The sequence below is a fragment of the Chrysemys picta genome, chromosome 15 (genome assembly GCF_011386835.1).
Source record: "Chrysemys picta bellii isolate R12L10 chromosome 15, ASM1138683v2, whole genome shotgun sequence".
NCBI lineage: Eukaryota > Metazoa > Chordata > Testudines > Emydidae > Chrysemys > Chrysemys picta.
In genome coordinates this window covers 26,500,252-26,517,898 of record NC_088805.1, presented here as the reverse complement: position 1 = coordinate 26,517,898, position 17,647 = coordinate 26,500,252, and the positions used below count along the sequence as shown (strand labels likewise).

The 17,647-nt window shown below is 42.6% G+C and overlaps 1 protein-coding gene across 12 annotated transcripts in view; it reads right to left on the bottom strand.

Annotated features, from left to right (window-relative positions):
* The window catches only part of PITPNM2 (phosphatidylinositol transfer protein membrane associated 2), a 200,216-nt gene that overhangs the window by 166,270 nt on the left and 16,299 nt on the right, over nt 1–17,647 (bottom strand). For 11 of the 12 annotated variants that reach the window (XM_065568711.1, XM_008163521.4, XM_065568715.1 and 8 more), the window contains exon 2: nt 11,770–11,869. The gene's annotated coding sequence lies outside the window, so the exon portion shown is untranslated. Of the gene's footprint in view, nt 1–11,769; nt 11,870–12,212; nt 12,336–17,647 lie in introns of those variants that run through there. The other variant, XM_065568712.1, reaches the window with a different exon arrangement.

Genomic DNA, 17,647 nt, shown 5'->3' with positions numbered 1-17,647 from the left:
AGGTGTTTTCTGAGTCTCAGTTCCTGACCCTCACAAGTTCTGGGGAGAGTGAAAGACTGGCAGATGCTGCACTTGGAGGAAACATAAGCCTCTGAAGAAGTAGAGGCAGTGTTGATGTTTGTCACTAACAGAAAAGGAGCAAGGCCAGGAAACACAGTTTTTGAACCCTAGGTCTCTGGGCATAATCCCAGACTTCCTGGGGGGAAAAGCTATCTATCTGTCTATGCTATACTATAAAAACTACTATAAACTAAGCTATATATATTTCTTAAAGGAATGACGTAGCAAAAAGGAACTGAGTACATTGAAGAATCAAACTCAGACCATGCGACAGTGAGAAGGAAATGGAGAGGTATTGGCCTGCATCGCCTTTTATACCTTTGGTTTGGCACATGAGAAGAGCTACGGTGCATGCATGGGCCAATGGACACTGCTTGAAAGAAATTCCAGACCCAGACACATGGTGTGCATGCATCTCCCACGTATGGAATATAGATAGGGACCATCACTCAAAGAAGAAATTAATCCATCTGAAAGCTTCTATGCACTACAATAAAGTACATATTTTTTTGTAAAGACTTATTTATAGAAGGTATAAGTCAACTTAATTGGCAAAAGTACCATTTGATTTAGCTTAGCTCTCAACAAGTCTTCCTCAGTAGGATTTTGTATTTGTATGCAACAGATGTTAGGATCAGGGCTGGTTCAAGAAAATTTGGCAGGCTTCTGCAGAGCCGTTCCTTTCAATCCAAAGCTGCAGAATCAAATAGTCAGTGTGCTGTATGTTTCCACTCACCTGCCTCAATTCCCTCTTCTGTATCAGAGGGAGGGTGTGGGGAGATGTTTCACAGATGAGGGAAGTCAATAGGTAGCATGTCCAGAACTGATGTGGTTATTTGTGGAGGGACATATAGGGTTATTGGCTGGATGCTTTCCATTGAACAGAAGGAGGGGGCAATTATGAGAGGCTGGCCTATGGGGCAGATACCCCAATCCCCTACACGGCTCTCACTTGGCATGAACCCACTCAACCCCAAGTCAAGTGGCAAGAGAGCAGAAATCGTCATGCTGGCTTTTCAACATGTCCCTGGTGAGATGGGGCATCCCATGACTTGAGGCCACTGTTGGCTGCAGGTTTGGCAAAAATGTGTGAGACTGGTTTCTCTTAGAATATGACTACTTTAAAAAAATATGAAAAAAGATGTATTGCTACATTCTACAGCAAGGGTCCCAAGCACTGCAGCTTATACTAGCTGGTATGTTTTTTCATTGGTATAATTTAATTAATATTGAGATAGAGGTAGGAACCTCTTATGGAAATAGGCATGGAGGATTTTTTTTTTTCCGTTTATAAACAGGGAATGATTCCGAGAACACAATCAAGTGAAATAAGTTCCCTAAATTATATAAATTTTTCTGACACATGCCCAAACAACATCCTCATTTTGCAATGATCACATATTTGCTAAAAGTGTGTTTCTAGATGTTTAGGGAAGCAGATGTATGTCTAATGCCAACTGTAAAGGTCCTGTTTTTATAATCCTCAGTACAATAAGAGTCAGAGATGGGGCCAAACCAAAACCCTGGGTCCAGACACCTCAGAACTTGGGACAAGTCTCGATCCAGACAAAAGCTTTTCATCTTAGTCTTTATTTCTACTCAGACCCATGGTGACGACCTAGGGTTAAGTGCAGCCGTCTAGCGAGACAATGGGTAACGCACTGAGTACGCCAGGAAATGAAGTACAGATCCCACCAACACAAAGCGAGCATAAATCTAAACCAGGATTGTATGCAGCCTGCGGTAACCCTGGATCATACTAGTTCTTCCTGCTTTCCCACCTTCTGAACTTCCTGGCATCCTGTTTGGAGAACAGGTCTTTGTCCTTGAATTAAAACTGCTAAAGACAGCACAAAGAGCACAAGCACTTCAGTGTTCATTTTACTACAGGTGGCCCCTCCGGTCCAATCAGAACGCTGGATTAACAGTCTGTTCATTTTGTCCCAACACAACTCATGCTATCAGGAGTTTAGTCATGTGAGGTGGTAGTGCCCTTTATTCCTATGGACTTGAGTGGGAGCCAGCGGCCATCAGCAACTTACAGCACTGGGCTCTGTATTCGAAGTAAAATGGCTGGTGTACGGTCAATTTTAAAGTTGCCTCAACTGCCCACAAAGTGAGGATGCCGCATCCCGATGACTCAGCCCACCCAAAAACAAACAAAAACAACTGAATTTGTTAAAGACAGAGACATGCACAAAACAAAAACACCACCCTGATTACCAGGAAGTATAGATGTCCCCCCAACCCTGCCCCCATCGAATAAAACAATACATCTATCTCATGCCTCCAGACCCCTCTGCCAAATTCTAACTCCTACTTGAATCCAAGGAAAGGGGGGGAGGGGTTGATCATTGATTCAAGATGGCAGATAAGTCAAGAGTAGGGATGTAAAAATGGGCTGGGGATTCAAGAGAAATGCCACATGAGTCTGCCTCCACAGGTGGGGGGAAACAGCCGTGATTAAAGGGGAAGGGGTTGAAAATACATCTGAGGGAAGATCTCAGTGCAAAAAGTCGTTAAAGGGCTGTGAGAGAGATCTTACAATCAATGCCTGAGCTCTGTTGGCAACTCTCACAATTTTATCAGAAGTCTTGTAACATCTGGCATTTTTCTTAAGAGGCTTAGCTTCTGGAGTCATGTGATTACACTGCACATCAATCTCAGCTTTCATTTTAAAATGTTGTTTCTTGTCCTCATGATTGGTGAGAAAACCTTGAAAAAAAATGAGATACCTAAAAACTCAAACCAAAAAGGCAAATTAAAAAAATTATTTACTCTTTTTAAAATTCTCATAATCTTTTGGGGCCAGACTTGCGATTTTTCAATGCTTGGAGTTGGGAATATTCTGAGAGAGGGCAGGTACCAGCTGAAGGACAGTACTTTGGCCACTACACCTCTACCCCAATATAACACGATCTGATATAACACAAATTCGGATATAATGCGGTAAAGCAGTGCTCCGGGGGGGCGGGGTTGCGCACTCCGGCAGATCAAAGCAAGTTCGATATAACACGGTAAGATTTTTTGGCTCCCGAGGACAGCGTTATATCGGGGTAGAGGTGTATTTATAAACCAAAAAAACCCAAAGTCTTATTAATGTTTCACTAAATGTATCACAGCAGCATTCTACCAGTGCCATTCTATTTTCTTCAATAGTAATCCAATACTTATAACTCTTACTCTATCTACTTGTGAATCTGCTATGATTTTAATTAATGCACCATTTCACATGGACATGATGTGACAAACCTACTGAGCAAAATTCAGATCTGTTTTAACTTCTCTGTGGTCAAAAGTGTTACATCAGGGGGCTCTCTGTCCACAAGGCCTATAAATTCATTGCGAACAGGACCACAGTGAATGCTACAGCTAAAGAATTTATGGGCACTTTAAGCATCCTCTTTTTTTTGGAAATAGACAAGGGCAAATTTTTCAAAAGTGACTTAAGGCTCTTAAGACACTTTTGAAAATGTTGTCCTTTGTCTAATTCTTTGCCACATAACATCTCCAGCCACCCCAGAAGAAAGACAGGAGGCAATGGATGTGGTTTACTTGCCGCAACTTTATTCTCTTAACATATCTGGGAGTACCCAGCAACAAATTGTACAGTACAGGTCATCTCCTGTCCCCTAATAATTTCCACAAATCCCCAGCCTGGCCCCAGCCATCTGGTTGCTGGGACCCCAACGTCCCCCATTATAGGAGATATAAGGGGCTAGAAAAGGAGAGGGTCAGCTCTTCGCTGTACCAGATGGCGCCCCAACCCCCCGCCTTCCTCAAGCTAGAAAAAAAAAAGGGGGGGGGTATTTTCATATACAAAATGGACATGAAAAAAGTCTGCAAACTAAATGCCTTCTCTATCCTTACGCTCCAATTCATGGTCCCACTGGAGCTAGTGAGCCCATGCACAGGAGTAGAGATTAGAGCAGTAGAAACGCTCAAGATTAGGTTCTAGAACCTATCACCCCCACTAAGAGCTCCCTCCCACCATAAAGGAGTACACATTTTCCATTTGGAGTTAAGGAAGCTAACAAAATAAGTATGAAAATTAAAAGGGGGTGGGGAGAGAAAACAGACCATAAGAACGTTATAACAGCCATGCTGGGTCAGACCAGCGGTCCATCTAGCCAAGTATATCCTCTCTTCTAACAGTGGCCAGTTCCAGCTTCTGGCAGTTTTTTCACTGTTTATACTAGTAAATGGCACTTTCTGTAGTGCTCTAGCAAAAGCCTGCCCACTTGAATTCCCTTACAGTGCATGCACTCACATGCGCACAAGGAAACACTGCCCCCTAAATCAGCAAGGTATTTCTTTTGCAAGCCAGTTGCTTTGCATGCTCAGAGAATTATTTCACCAAAAATGTGAAAAGCATTTTCCTCATCATGGAGAATTATTTGCATGTCCAGCAGTACTCACCTTGAAATGCAAGAGGTCAAGAATGATTTAAAAAAAGAAGTTGCTAACTAGATCTTGACCAGATATAGCTGTTGCCATCTAAAGTGCCAAGAACCCATAGCTTAATGAGTTCCCAATTACACAGCTACCCTATACAACAAAAATCAGCATTTCAAGAGCTGAACTGAACCAGTACTCTGAAATTTCAATCAGTTACAACAAGCCTCATTTTTTCTAACGATTTCTTCTTCCAAATATTGCCAATAGGCTCTGAACCAAAATAATCACTTTATGAATCAATGGCACAATTTTCAGAAGTGCTGGGTATCTACAACACCCACAAAAGGAGCTGGGAGACACTAATGACCAGCACTTCTTAAATGTCCACAGTACCTGTCCGAGTTTTCAATTTGTGCTAAGCCTGCAAATACAGGAGGTTGTTTTGCTGGGTTTTTATTTTTGGTTGGGGAGACGGGGAGATTTAAGACAACTGTTATTTACCTTTCTGTAGTGGTCAGTATTGTTTTTTGCCTTCAGTATTGCCTATGCCTTCTCATTTCCACAGCAGGACAAAATTCTGCAAACAGGGCAGGTGGAAGCTATTGTGTCTTTGGTTTCTAACCTGGTATACTTCAGCCACAACAGTTCTAGAAGGCAGTGAGGAAAAGGAAAACTTGGCATCTCAATAATAGACACAGTCACTTCTCTAAAACCTAGTTCAAGATTACATGTCTCAGAATGTCGTTTCTTAAGAAGGAGGGATATCAGAGTAGATTGCTCTATTGGGTCTTTCAGCATGCAAAATGTAAATCTGTTGTAGAGGATACAACCCAGCTGACTTCCATGTACGTGACTAGTTCTAAATTTGTCCCTTTAAAATGGATATACTCTGAACCGATTAACCTTTCCCTGGTGCCACTTGTGACAATGTACCCTCCAGACTGCAAGTGCATGTTACACTCTTTCCTTATGAAAGGGTCCTATCTAATTTCATAGGGATGGAACCAAACTGGTCCTATAGAATTTAATAGAAAATTAGATCCCTTTTATCGTATCCAAGAGAAACAATTCTCTCTAGGTCTTTTCCTTAAAGGTTTGCTCATCAGGTCTTACTTTTAAAGAAACTGGGCCAAATCATCCCTGCTGTAACTTCAATGACGTCAATGGAGTTACAGCAGGGATAAAACTGGGCCATTATTTTTATGTCCATGAATTATGTGCCCACTAAGAACAAAATCAGGTTAAGTGAATGTATCTAAAACCTATCCTGCAGAGACAAATTAACATCTATATGTAGAATGTATTTTCACCAATTCTATTTCCTGCTATGCATTTAGAGCTATATAAATTTTATGTCAAATTTGACTTCTTTAGCACTGAGCTACAATGCAAGATTAAAGTGACAAGCGGCATTCACACTTTATATCCTGTTTTGATAAAGAAAAGTACCAAGAAAATCTTTACCAGGAAAAGGTCTTTAAAGAAAACTGCAAATGTCAAGAAAAAGCACCACCAACAACAAATACTGACACAAAGAATTCCCAGTAATTGTTGGTTACTCTAAAGAGATGAGGTAAGTGAAGTAATATTATTTTATTGGATCAACTTCTGTTGGTGGAAAAGAAGAGTTCTGTGTAGCTCAAAAGTGTGTACCTTCTGTCACCAGAAGCTGGTCTCAAAAAAGATATTACCTGACGACCTACCTTGCCTCTTTCATATCCTGGGACCAACACAGAGAAACTTGCAATGCAGTAGCCAACATAAACATCACACTCTGCATATCAGGCAGTAATAAAGCCCAATAGCCTTGCTGTGATCCCTTGTCTCTTAGTAAATCCTAACAGGATTAAATATAAATATCAAAACTAACAACATGAAACGGTAGTTTAAACACCAACAATATTCTCCTGTGAATACTCATTACCAGAAAGTCTCAAACACCGACACAGAAGGGGGAGACAAAAACCAGGCAGATGGATGAAACAGGCATTTACTTGGATAACAAAAACAAATAAATCATGGCTCAGCACGAGAGAGTTTCTATCTACTAGTAAAAACCAGCATAGGTTTTCAAAACACTAAATCGTACAGCTCTCATATAATGCATTCCCCCTGCACCTCCTACCCCATTCTCTACAGCATTAGATATTGCTGACTACCTAAGGCAGAGTACTGGACTAAATTGACCACAGGATGTGTCAGACCTGATAAGATCTAACACCAAAATTTTTCAGAACTCCATATTCAAAGGTCTGACTGGTGCACATTAATGCATTTGAGTAAATTTACTCATGTGGTAGTGCCACTATGGGCATGGTTAGAGTTACTCACATGCATAAATATTTGCAGAATTATGTCCTTATGCTTTTAAGGATAAATGGATTACTTTTCAGAAGCATCCATAAATGCCAGTGAGGTCAGCAGGAGCTGCAGGTGCTCATCACCTTTGGAAAATCAAGTCACTTTTCTTTAGGTGCCTAGCTTAGAATATTTCTGCCCCCATGTCCCTAGACGAACCTCTGGTCAGAAAGGAATGGTCTTATTTGGGATGGTCTTTTTTCCATAGTTTTCCCATAATATTAATAATATATTTCCCCCAACAACCCAGAATAGTTCAATTTAATTTCCACACACACACACACACACACACACACACACACACACACACACTCCACAGCCTTGGAATCAACATAACTTGAGCTGGAAAACATGCAACCTCCCTCAGCCTTTATTTACAATATCACAAACCACAAGGGAAGGATCTGGCCAAGTTTCGCAGCTGGAATGGGAACGGCAGAAGAGAGCATGCTCTAGTTTTTGCAACCGTGATATTTTACATATTGAGGAGGGGATGATATGAATCTGTGGAAAGGGTGGAATCAGAGGCCCCAATCCTGTAATCAGATCCCCACAGGTATATCTTTATGACCACTGAGTCCCACTGAAATGAGTAGGGCTTGCTATGTGCAGATCTGATTGCAAAACTGGGGCCTGATATGCTTTTGGGGGGGTGGGGGTTGTTGGCTTTGTTATTGTTATCTGTAAAAGAGAGATGCAGACGTCTGTTTTCATGTTCTTAAATGTTTGATTGTAATGAGTTCTATAATTACCTCACCCTCCAAACACAAGTATGACAAAGGTGCAAAAATAAATAAATAAATAAATAAAAATACAACCACCCCTAAACAAAATTCACAATAGAACCTCAGCCAAAAATTAACAAATGAGAGAGAGAGAGAGACACACACACACACACAGATGAAGAAAGTTCACATCTATAGAGAGTTACACCAGTAACAGGAAACTACTGTCAGTTGATGTTGTGGTTAGAACCACACCAGTGTCGTCAGCTCTTTCCTCCCCGTTACACTGGGTGTCCAAACAGCTCATCACGCCTAGTGCTTTTACTGCGACAATGAGAAGGGGGGAAAAAGTTAAACACACCCTTATTTCCACTAGAGATTTAAAAACATCAGTGCAGGCTGAAGTCATGGTCTTTTAAAGAGAGGCACCCTGTACCTGATTGCTCACCTCTGCTGAGAACTAATACCATACCCAATTCAAGTTGCTCATAATCCACTTCCCTTACCACAAGTTATCCACACTCGCGTCTCTCCTATTACCGACTCCTTTCTCCTCTCCCGCCACTGTAACTCAACAGCTGCCGTGCTAACACGCACTACCTTTAAACGCTTTTTAAATTGCAGTTCTCTCCAATCTCGCTGAGCTGCATCTCCACACAGAGTCCGGTTCTCTGTCTTTTGGAGAGTGGCTGTTGCCCAGCTCTCTGAAGTGTTATCACCTTGATCTAACTCTCCTCGTAAAATGGCTTGCGATACTTCATATAAAAGATTCTACATAAAAATAGATTGTGTTGTATTGATCCGTTCATCCGCCTTTAGAGTCATCTTCTAAAGTGGCCTACAATTCTCATGCTATGGGTGATGCTCAGACCACTTTCCTCAGACCACATAATTCTAAGACTCTTGCTTAGTACAGCACATGCCAAGGGTTAGATTCAGCCCTGGTTTACTCCCACATAGAGGCCCAGGGCTCTACAGGGAAAGCTTGCTGTAGGGTTCGTTCAGGCAACCCAACTCAGCTGTGCCCACCTGCTTTACTGGGGGCTTAGGGCAACAGTGAAGCCCAAAGAAGAGGCGGTGCAGGCTGGAAAAGGGGGCACAACCAGGATATATGGGGAGGAGTCAATTCAGGTGTAATTTATACTTCCCTTTGCAGGGTGGTTCTATGCATTGTTGTTTTAAGACATGTGAATTGCCCAGAGGGGGCACTGCTTCCCCAGAGTACAACAGCCCTGCCTCCAATTAGCCCTTCCTGCCCCCTACCACCACCTCACTCTTGCTGCCCCTTTCCACATAACCCTCCACACCTGGTCTGTCACCCCTCCACACTCCCTTCCTGTGCACCAGCTCCCAACTGCCCTCTCACCCAACAGAGGTAGAGGCAAAGACTAACCAACATGAGTATGAGGGAGGGGAACATTCACGTTTCCTCCCCTCTGAGGCTCAGGGAAGGGTGGAAGGGCAATGAGGAAATTCTGTCCCTCGGAACAGGTAGGAGCAAGGGAGCAGGGGGACAGGTTAGGCTGCTGGTGCAGCAGGCACTCTGTACCAGCAACCTCTGTCCCCTAGCACAGGTGCTGCCTCCCAGCTGGCTTCTTCCAGTCTCTATGAGGGGCTCAAGCCCCATCACAGGTCCTGGAGGCACCACACATGGACATTCAGCCTGTACATCCACAGAGCCAGCTCTGTCCTTGTGAATCAAGCCCAGTTCTTGTATTTTAATTATAATGCCCCCATGGATGTGGGATATGGTTTCTCTCAGGTGCCGACCCTGTAAGGTTCTGAGGGCAGTGGGGGTGGAAGACCCTCAGCACCTCAGAGGAGCAGCCTTAAGGGAGCTTCCTCCTCCTCCTCCTCCTCCCCCCGCACATTATTTGCTCTGTTTGGCAGTCTGGTCACAAGTCCCTCAGGGACTGAACAGCAGAAGTCTGGCACAGGGACAATGTAGAGCACAGTAGGAAAATTACCCAGTGCTTGCATCCAACTGCTCCTAGTTCTGGCCAATGCCATTTAGAACTTTGTTTTCATGAGTGCCGCATTCACCATCAAATTTTAAAGCCAATTTTATTCCCTTATGTACTTAACCTGCCGAGCCATAGACATTGCTCCTTTCAGCTTCCTAGCGACCTGCACTGCACGGCTTCATTTTGCTGCGTGTAAAGGTAGCATTTCCTTGCTCTCTGAGTAACTGACGACCAATTTTGTGTCTGTTTTACAGAGAAACACTCAGCCCTCTTGATACATTAATCCCTTCAGGAGAGTGAAAAGCATGGGGCTAAGTCCACAGGGCAAAGTTAACCCTGAAAATGGGATGAGACTGCATTTACCTTCCTTTGCTTGTCACTAGTTTACAGAGTCACATTCTTCTCCATTACACGGCCCAGAGGAGAGCAAAGGAGCAGGAACTAGGACATAAAATGTTTTAAACTCACGGGAAGTGAGAGCAGAGCCAGTTCCTGCCCTTCCGCCAAGCAAGTGGAGGCCCTTCTATGCCTCCACCACACAGAGGAGGCTCAGGGGAGGCTCTTCTCAGGGCCCTGTGGATAGGAGTGAAAATTTTGTGCTGCCAAGAGCATTAACCCTGCTGTTAAGCTGCTAACAGTGGTATTTACTCCCAGAGAGACCGTCCATGTTTCCTACTGCATGGCTGCGGTAGGGAGGGAGACTCCAATGGCAGCATGGCTCTCTCAGGAGAGAAGCTGGGTCCCAGAGAGGCTCAAGCCTTCTGCAGGGTTAGGAACAGTTACCATACCAGTACCTGGCCCCACAGACTTTCTGGGGAGTATCAGACGGAGATGCTCCAAGGTGAATGCTGCTCCATTTCCTGGGCTCTCTGTCCCTCTCCCTGGGTTTTATGCCAGTACAATACTAAGGATACCACGTGGCCCTTCATCTTCAGTGACTTCTGGTTGGGGCACCCAAGTGCTAGTTCAAGGCCAGATTACGCTTTCACTCGCAACTGTGAACATTCAGAATAACTACAATGCCTTGAGCATGTGAATCTAGAATCACTGAAAGATACTTGTACTCCTCAGCCTGGGTACTCTCACAACTATACTTGTCTATCCTGTGCCTGCTTCCAGCTGCTCTTGAACTGAAGGTCAGCAGCCCCGAATTTTAGTCTACAACAGCAGAATGCAAGATTGCAGCACCCTAGACATCAGTCCAAAGGGAAACTTTGACTGGAGATAAAAGTTAAACCATTTTTGATACAAATTTTAATGGGTTCAGGGAGAATGGGGTAAGGGAAGTGGGAAAATACAACAGTCATGAATAGTCAAAAGGGTATCCTGAGGCCACACCTACTTTCAAGTAAATTAGCTGAAGAACACCTGTTCATTTGCTAGTTCCATAAGCAGTTTTAGAAATATGAGTCAGGACAGCAAAACTAACATGAAGGACATTTAATGAAAATCACCAAATATTTAAAATAAACATTAAAAGGAACACATCACAAGGTTAAATCACAATGTAATTACAATGTACTATGTCATTACAAAAAACAAAAACGTCTCTTGATACCTTTAATTATCCAAACAGAAAAAAATTCCAACTTCTCACCATTCGTGCTGTTTGTATGGGGTTGGGGGGGGGAGGTGTTGCATTTCTGTCAGCTTGGAAAATGAACATGAGCCTGTCAATTTCTGGATTACTTGCACTTGCTTTCTGGATTACTTGCACTAAAACAATATTGCAGTATTCAGGTTCCAAACACTGCCTGGTTTAAATTTAAAATAAAATACTTACATTCACTGATTTTTTAAAAAAGAAGAAAAATGAATATATTTGTATGAGGGTTATTTTTTAAAATATATTAGGTCTAAATTTGCGGAGTAACCTATTTGGTAGCGTCCCTTTAACGAACCCACTTTACAAACTTAAGAGAGCTCTGGGTGTTGACTGAGCAGAAACAAAAGCACAGGTTCACTCAGCAAAAGTTTTCTTCAAAAGGAGAACAATTATAACCAGAAAACACACACAAGTTAACTCAGCACAGGACAACCTACTCCTGTGACCCTAGGCACGGAGTCTGACCTTCCCAAAGGCTACCCAAGCAGCCACTCTTTGAACTTCCATTGTATAGCCCTTCCTCTGAGGAACCTGAGCTGAGGCTAACCGCTTGTTCCCCAGAGATGGTTGCCATTCCCCACAGTAGTGTACGAATGGTGGTTTGTTTTTTTTTTTAATAGAAAGAGAACTGCAATTCAATGGAACTGTCAGAACATACCGTACGTATGAAATCTCTCTGGATGCTTCTGAATGCAGGAGGGAGTCAACGCAGCATTGCTGACGTAGGATGTCACTGTTGGTCCACATATGTCAACATCCTAGAGAAAATAAAGAACATGTACTTAACGACCATGCCGCTGGGAAATTAACAGCAAGAGTGAAGTTATGCCATGCAAATAGCTCCTGTACAAACAACATGAAGCTATAACCTTTTATAATTGTACATCATAGTTCTCTGCAGACATCCCTCCAGTATGTTAGAAATTCAATACGTGATAGTAGGCGGTAACAAGCACCTTAGGGATTTCAGCTCGTTCCAAGCCATGAGTCATCGTAATCTCTAACTCATGGAAATTTAAATTAAGAAAAAAAAATATTGCACTGACCACTACCATGTGCTCTCTTTGCATAAGATAATCATAATCCCCCATGCAAGGTTACCAGTTCACGCAGGGTGCTGAATGATGTAAGTGCACAGATATTTAGCATGGATGTTGATGAAGAAAAAATTCACATAGCAGCAGTCTACTAAACAGCTCCTCTGAGATGAGGCAGGACCCCTTGCTTTAGGAGTGGGAAGGGAGCTGGAACTGCCTTTATAGAAGCTATTCACTTCCACAGGCAGGGGAGGAGTAAGGAAAAATAGCACCTCCCAGTACCACTACAGAGAGATGGTTCTTTTCCCCTAGTATTGCAAGAGGAGCAGCACGGTGAAAGGGGAGTGGGCTAGGCTACCAGGGGAAGTGAGAGTTTTCAGTGCCCCATCTCTCTGTAGTGGTACTGGGAGGTGCTATTTTTCCTTACTCCTCCCCTGCTGTATTGGGGCAGAGATGGGGAATTTATATCCGAGACACTGCCCCTTCTACCTCCCTACCCCAGCCTGTGGTTACTGGTATCCTGGCCCCTCAGGCTGTCTTTGCCCGGAGAGCTGAGAGAGGTCTATAAGGAACATAATAGAACAATTATAACCTAAGTAGCTCATGCAGTTTGCTTAATTATGGCAAGTGGCCTATTACCTTTTTAAAAAGATTCCTTTGGGTGGACTCTCAGCATTGATTTTAACCACTGCAGATCATTTTTAAGGCACGCTTTTAAAGTGCCTGATCAGTATATCAGATCACACACACACAACCCTCCCCTGTCCTGCCGATCCTCACTCCACTGGCTTCTTGCCCCTTCCCACATTAGAATCAAGCTCACTATGTCTCTTCAAAGCCCTTCAAAACCTTGGCCTCACCCACACCTCTGCTCCTGACTCCTTCCTTAATCCCTTTCTTCCAGAGGCAGCCAGCACAGACCCTGACAAAGGCTCCTAGCAGTGGACAGTCCAGAGAGGGGAGGGAAGACAGCAATGACACCAGGCATCTGCACGCATCTGCCTTTGCCAGAAGGCCCACAGCCAGCCACCACCACCTCAGAGGTGGGTGTGGCCATGAGGTGGTGTAGCCAGGCCTGCCAAGGGAGTGGTGATGCACCAATTCAGTGCATCCACACAGCAGCCCCCATTAACTGGCCTCCTGTTAAAGCTGCCTTACCTCAGCAGAACCTCCAGGGGAGCAGTGGAAACATTATCCCTTTGAGCTTGGGTGGTGCCCAACTGCCCTTTCCAGCACTGGGAGTTGTAACTTGTGCCAGAGCAGGTGATTCTGGCCCCTATCCTGGACTCTAAGCCCCTGCGTTACATAGCAGGAGAAAAAACACTTCATGGCAGTGCAAGCGTTTCCCCAATACACACACTCACAGCAGAGATACATGGGCGCCCCCGCCCCCCCAAAAAACCTCCTGTAGATCAAGCATAAAGTAAAACCTATCCTGGCAGGTTCTACCTTGGAACACACGCCTACAGAGCAGGCTGCATACATGCACAGCATCTTGGAGACCGGAACATGGATTACAAGCCAGAAGGCAGGATATACGGAGCCAGGCGTGGAATCACTACACGGTGCACTATTTAGCTGACCCTGCCATAGCTAATAGGGTTGATTTATACCTTACCAAAATAGATCTGAATTGCAGTTTACTCTTGTACCTTCATACAAAGCTATTTAACGTGCTTGCGAGGGTCACAGTTACACAGGAGAAAGAGCAAGCATGAACAATGTTTCAGGTCCATTAGTCTCAGAGTCCTAACAGACAGCAAACAGCCAGACAGCTTAAAATATATTTAGTCCTCAAATGGTTATTAACGTCATCTGACGATTCACAGCTCAGTTGGTCGTATGGAGCCCAAACACCACTTCTGCCTTCCCAGCACAGATAAAAACGCTACAACAATTCGACAGCACATTATTTAACCTATATACAAACCTTTGGTATTGTGACTATTATTAAAGGATGAAATTTGACTTAGAAATTGAGCTGCAGCTCTGGCAACATGGCATAGTGGTCAGACAACAGGACCAATAGTCAGGCAGTCCCAAATGCTAACCTTGGTGCCAACAAAGAAACATCTATTGATAGATTTCAGCTTCAGGCTTGCCAGAATCTGATGCCAGACAAAAGTCGACAGGAATTACCTCCTGTCCTCATTGGGGAGGCTTGATTTAAATTAAAGTGATTTAAATAAGCAAGCAGGAAACCTTGTGATTTAAATCATTTTAATTTTGTTTTGCATTTGTATATAGTCCAAAAGAAAGGTCTGTTCTGCTTGGCTGTCATGACCATTCAAATATGTTGATTTGCAACGCAAATATAGCCTTTATACTACATGTTGGTACTTCTTTTTGCTAATCAAGTTTACACTGTACCTATACATATTTTATTTAAGGAATTATGTAGCTTAATATACATTTGTTCAGATTCTTAATTTTTACATTTTTTATCATGTTAAAAAATATATCATTCACCGTTTTCTATTTACGTGACTAGATGGTAATTTTTTTACTCCTGATTTCTTTCACACTTGCATTAGGATGAAAATTTTAATTCAACTAAAAATGCACAAAAGCAGCATTTTAAACTAGTTTTTATGAGTTAAATAAAACTACCTTAAATGTGCTAGATACATAAAAAATATTTATCAAATTATGCCTTGCATTTTAAACTAACCAAGTTATTAAATAAAGGAAATATCATCTACAGTTAGTAAACTGACTAACTTGTTTCTGGTCACCATGAGCCAGATTTTCAAAAGTGTTCAAGTGCCTGAAGGTGCAGATAGGCTCCTAGTGGAATTTTCAAAAAGTGCCTAAACAGAGTAGGTGCCTAACTCCCATGGGAAGCACTTTTTGAAAATCCTATTAGGTGCCTCTCTGCCTAAATACCATTGAAAACCTGGTGCCATGTCCTTCACGTTTTTAGAATTAGTAGACCTCATCCTCTCCCACCTGGTTTTTATTCATAGATTGGATGAGAAAAAATGAGCATACCTGCTTTTTCAACTCCCTAGCAGCTTCTCAAGTTTGAATTAACTAGTCCACATAAAGAAAATATTCTTTCTGCACCTGCTAACTAAAATGAAACCAAAAGAAATTAAGGCAAAAGCTTTTCTGCACAATACTTCTTCAAAGTACTTACATTGGAAATTAAATACCGGCTTCCCTCCACTGTAAAGACTGAAAATAACTGAGATACTTACTGAATACAGTACAGGACATTGTGACATAGCTTGAATTGACCTCAAAAGTTAAAGATTCCCCCACCCCGTTATTCTGTACATAATTTTAAAAAGGAGCACCCTTTAATTCATTAAAATTTGCAGAAGGGTGCTGCAATTTTTTAAAAAATTTAAACAATTAGTAGATTATATTAAGTTTAGGCCTTTACATAGCTTGTCATAATTTCAAATTTAATTTTAAACAGGTTTATTTTTAAAAAGATAAATGTATTTAATTTAAAAAACCCAAGTTCAATATGAAAATGCTTTTTTTCCATTTAAAATAACAATCATCGACTTTTAGCCACTGCATCTTCATTATAAAGACATACCATGAGTGTGTCTTCTTAAACACATAGATCTAAATTAATTCTTGCTGCAACCATGAACCCTTTAGTGGAGTTGCATCAGAGAGACATTTGAGCCAAGGTGGCTCACACCAAGAATAAAAAGGAAATGCTAATACATGATAGCATATTTACTGACCACCGATTAGGAGCCTGATCCAGAGAGGTACTGAGCAATCGCAACTCTCTCAGACTTCCATGGGAGTTGGGATTGCTCAGCACCTCTTAAGATTCACACACACACACACACACACACACACACACACACACACACACACACACAGGTTCAAAAGCATCATACCACCATGCAGAAGACGATCAAAGCAGCTTTAGTAGACAGATTCATATGTAAATACATTTTGCAGTTAGGATGAGGTGCCACCCAGCAGGTGGTGAGTTGCTCATTTTTAGCACAAATGTTGAAAACGCTGCACTACACTAATAGAACTGGCATTTATCTTTCCATGGAAGCAGACTAATTATAACATTCTTTTGGCTGGCTTCTGAAGGCCTGTCTACTTAACTGATGTGTTGTGCTGCAGTTCTCAGTTGTTCCCCCTAAGAGATATCATAAGTGTCACACACAAGTACTTTTTATTGGGGAATGGGTGGCGTTCCCACCCTGAACAGAACAAATACAACAGGGTATACCAGTGGCTCTCAACCTTTCCAGACTACTGTACCCCTTTCAGGAGTCTGATTTGTCTTGCATACCCCTAAGTTTCACCTCACTTAAAAACTACTTGCTTACAAAATCAAATACAAAAGTGTCACAGCACACTGTTACTGAAAAATTGCTGACTTTCTCATTTTTACCATATAATTATAAAATAAATCGATTGGAATATAAAAATTGCACTTACATTTCAGTGTATAGAGCAGTATAAACAAGTCACTGTCTGTATGAAATTTTAGTTTGTACTGACTTTGCTAGTGTATTTTACGTAGCCTGTTGTAAAACTAGGCAAATGTCTAGATGAACTGATGTACCCCCGAAAGACCTCTGCATACCCCAGGGTTACACATACCCCTGGTTGAGAGGCACTCGGGTATACCATGGACCAAATATTGATTTGGATTATGGCAGCGCTTACAGTTCCAAGCCAAGATCAGGGCCCAACGTAGTACAGACATACAACAAGAGACGCAGTCCCTCCCCAAGGAGCTTACAATCTAAATAGAGAAGACAAAGGGTGAGAGGGGAAATAGAAGCACAAAGAGGGAAAGCGATTTGCCACGGTCAGGCAGCAGATGACTGGCAGAGCTCGGAACATAACCAAAGACTCCCAATTCCCATTCTGGTACCCTATACACAACACTACATTGCATCCCAAGTTTGGTCCCCACCTGCCATTTGGCTTTATCATTCGTTGAAACAAATATAACAATACACCATAAGCCTCAGCCTTGTCCCTATGCTTGGCCGTTCCTAGGGTTTCCCTGCAGAAGCCTCTGTGCCCTAGTTCCCTGTGCCTAGAAGGGCACTTTCACCTTCCTTTTAACCAGAGTTAACAAACCACACCTGCCACAATCAGTCAGTAGCTTTAGGCAGGGCTTTAGCATGTGATAACAGGGTGGGTCAACAGAAGAGCACTGCCACACTGCTACTGAGAAAGGAGTGGGGAGAGAGAGGAAGAAAAATCCCTTTTCTGTTTCTGCATACCCATAAGAGTGGACACAGTGCAATTTTCCAAGGGTAAATGAACTGTTGAAATAGTTCCAAACAATGCAATTGTTATAGCCCAGTCTAATGATTTTGTACAATCTATAATAATACATGTTACATCCTCACAGAGGTCAGCTGCTGCCAAATACTGTACATACACAATTTGCAAGCGACATTCTCTGGCTGGGTATTCACAGTAGTTGCCTACCCTGAAATGAAAGGGCTTTCCCGTCTTATCAGACCTTTAACCGGTCCTAACGGCCCATAT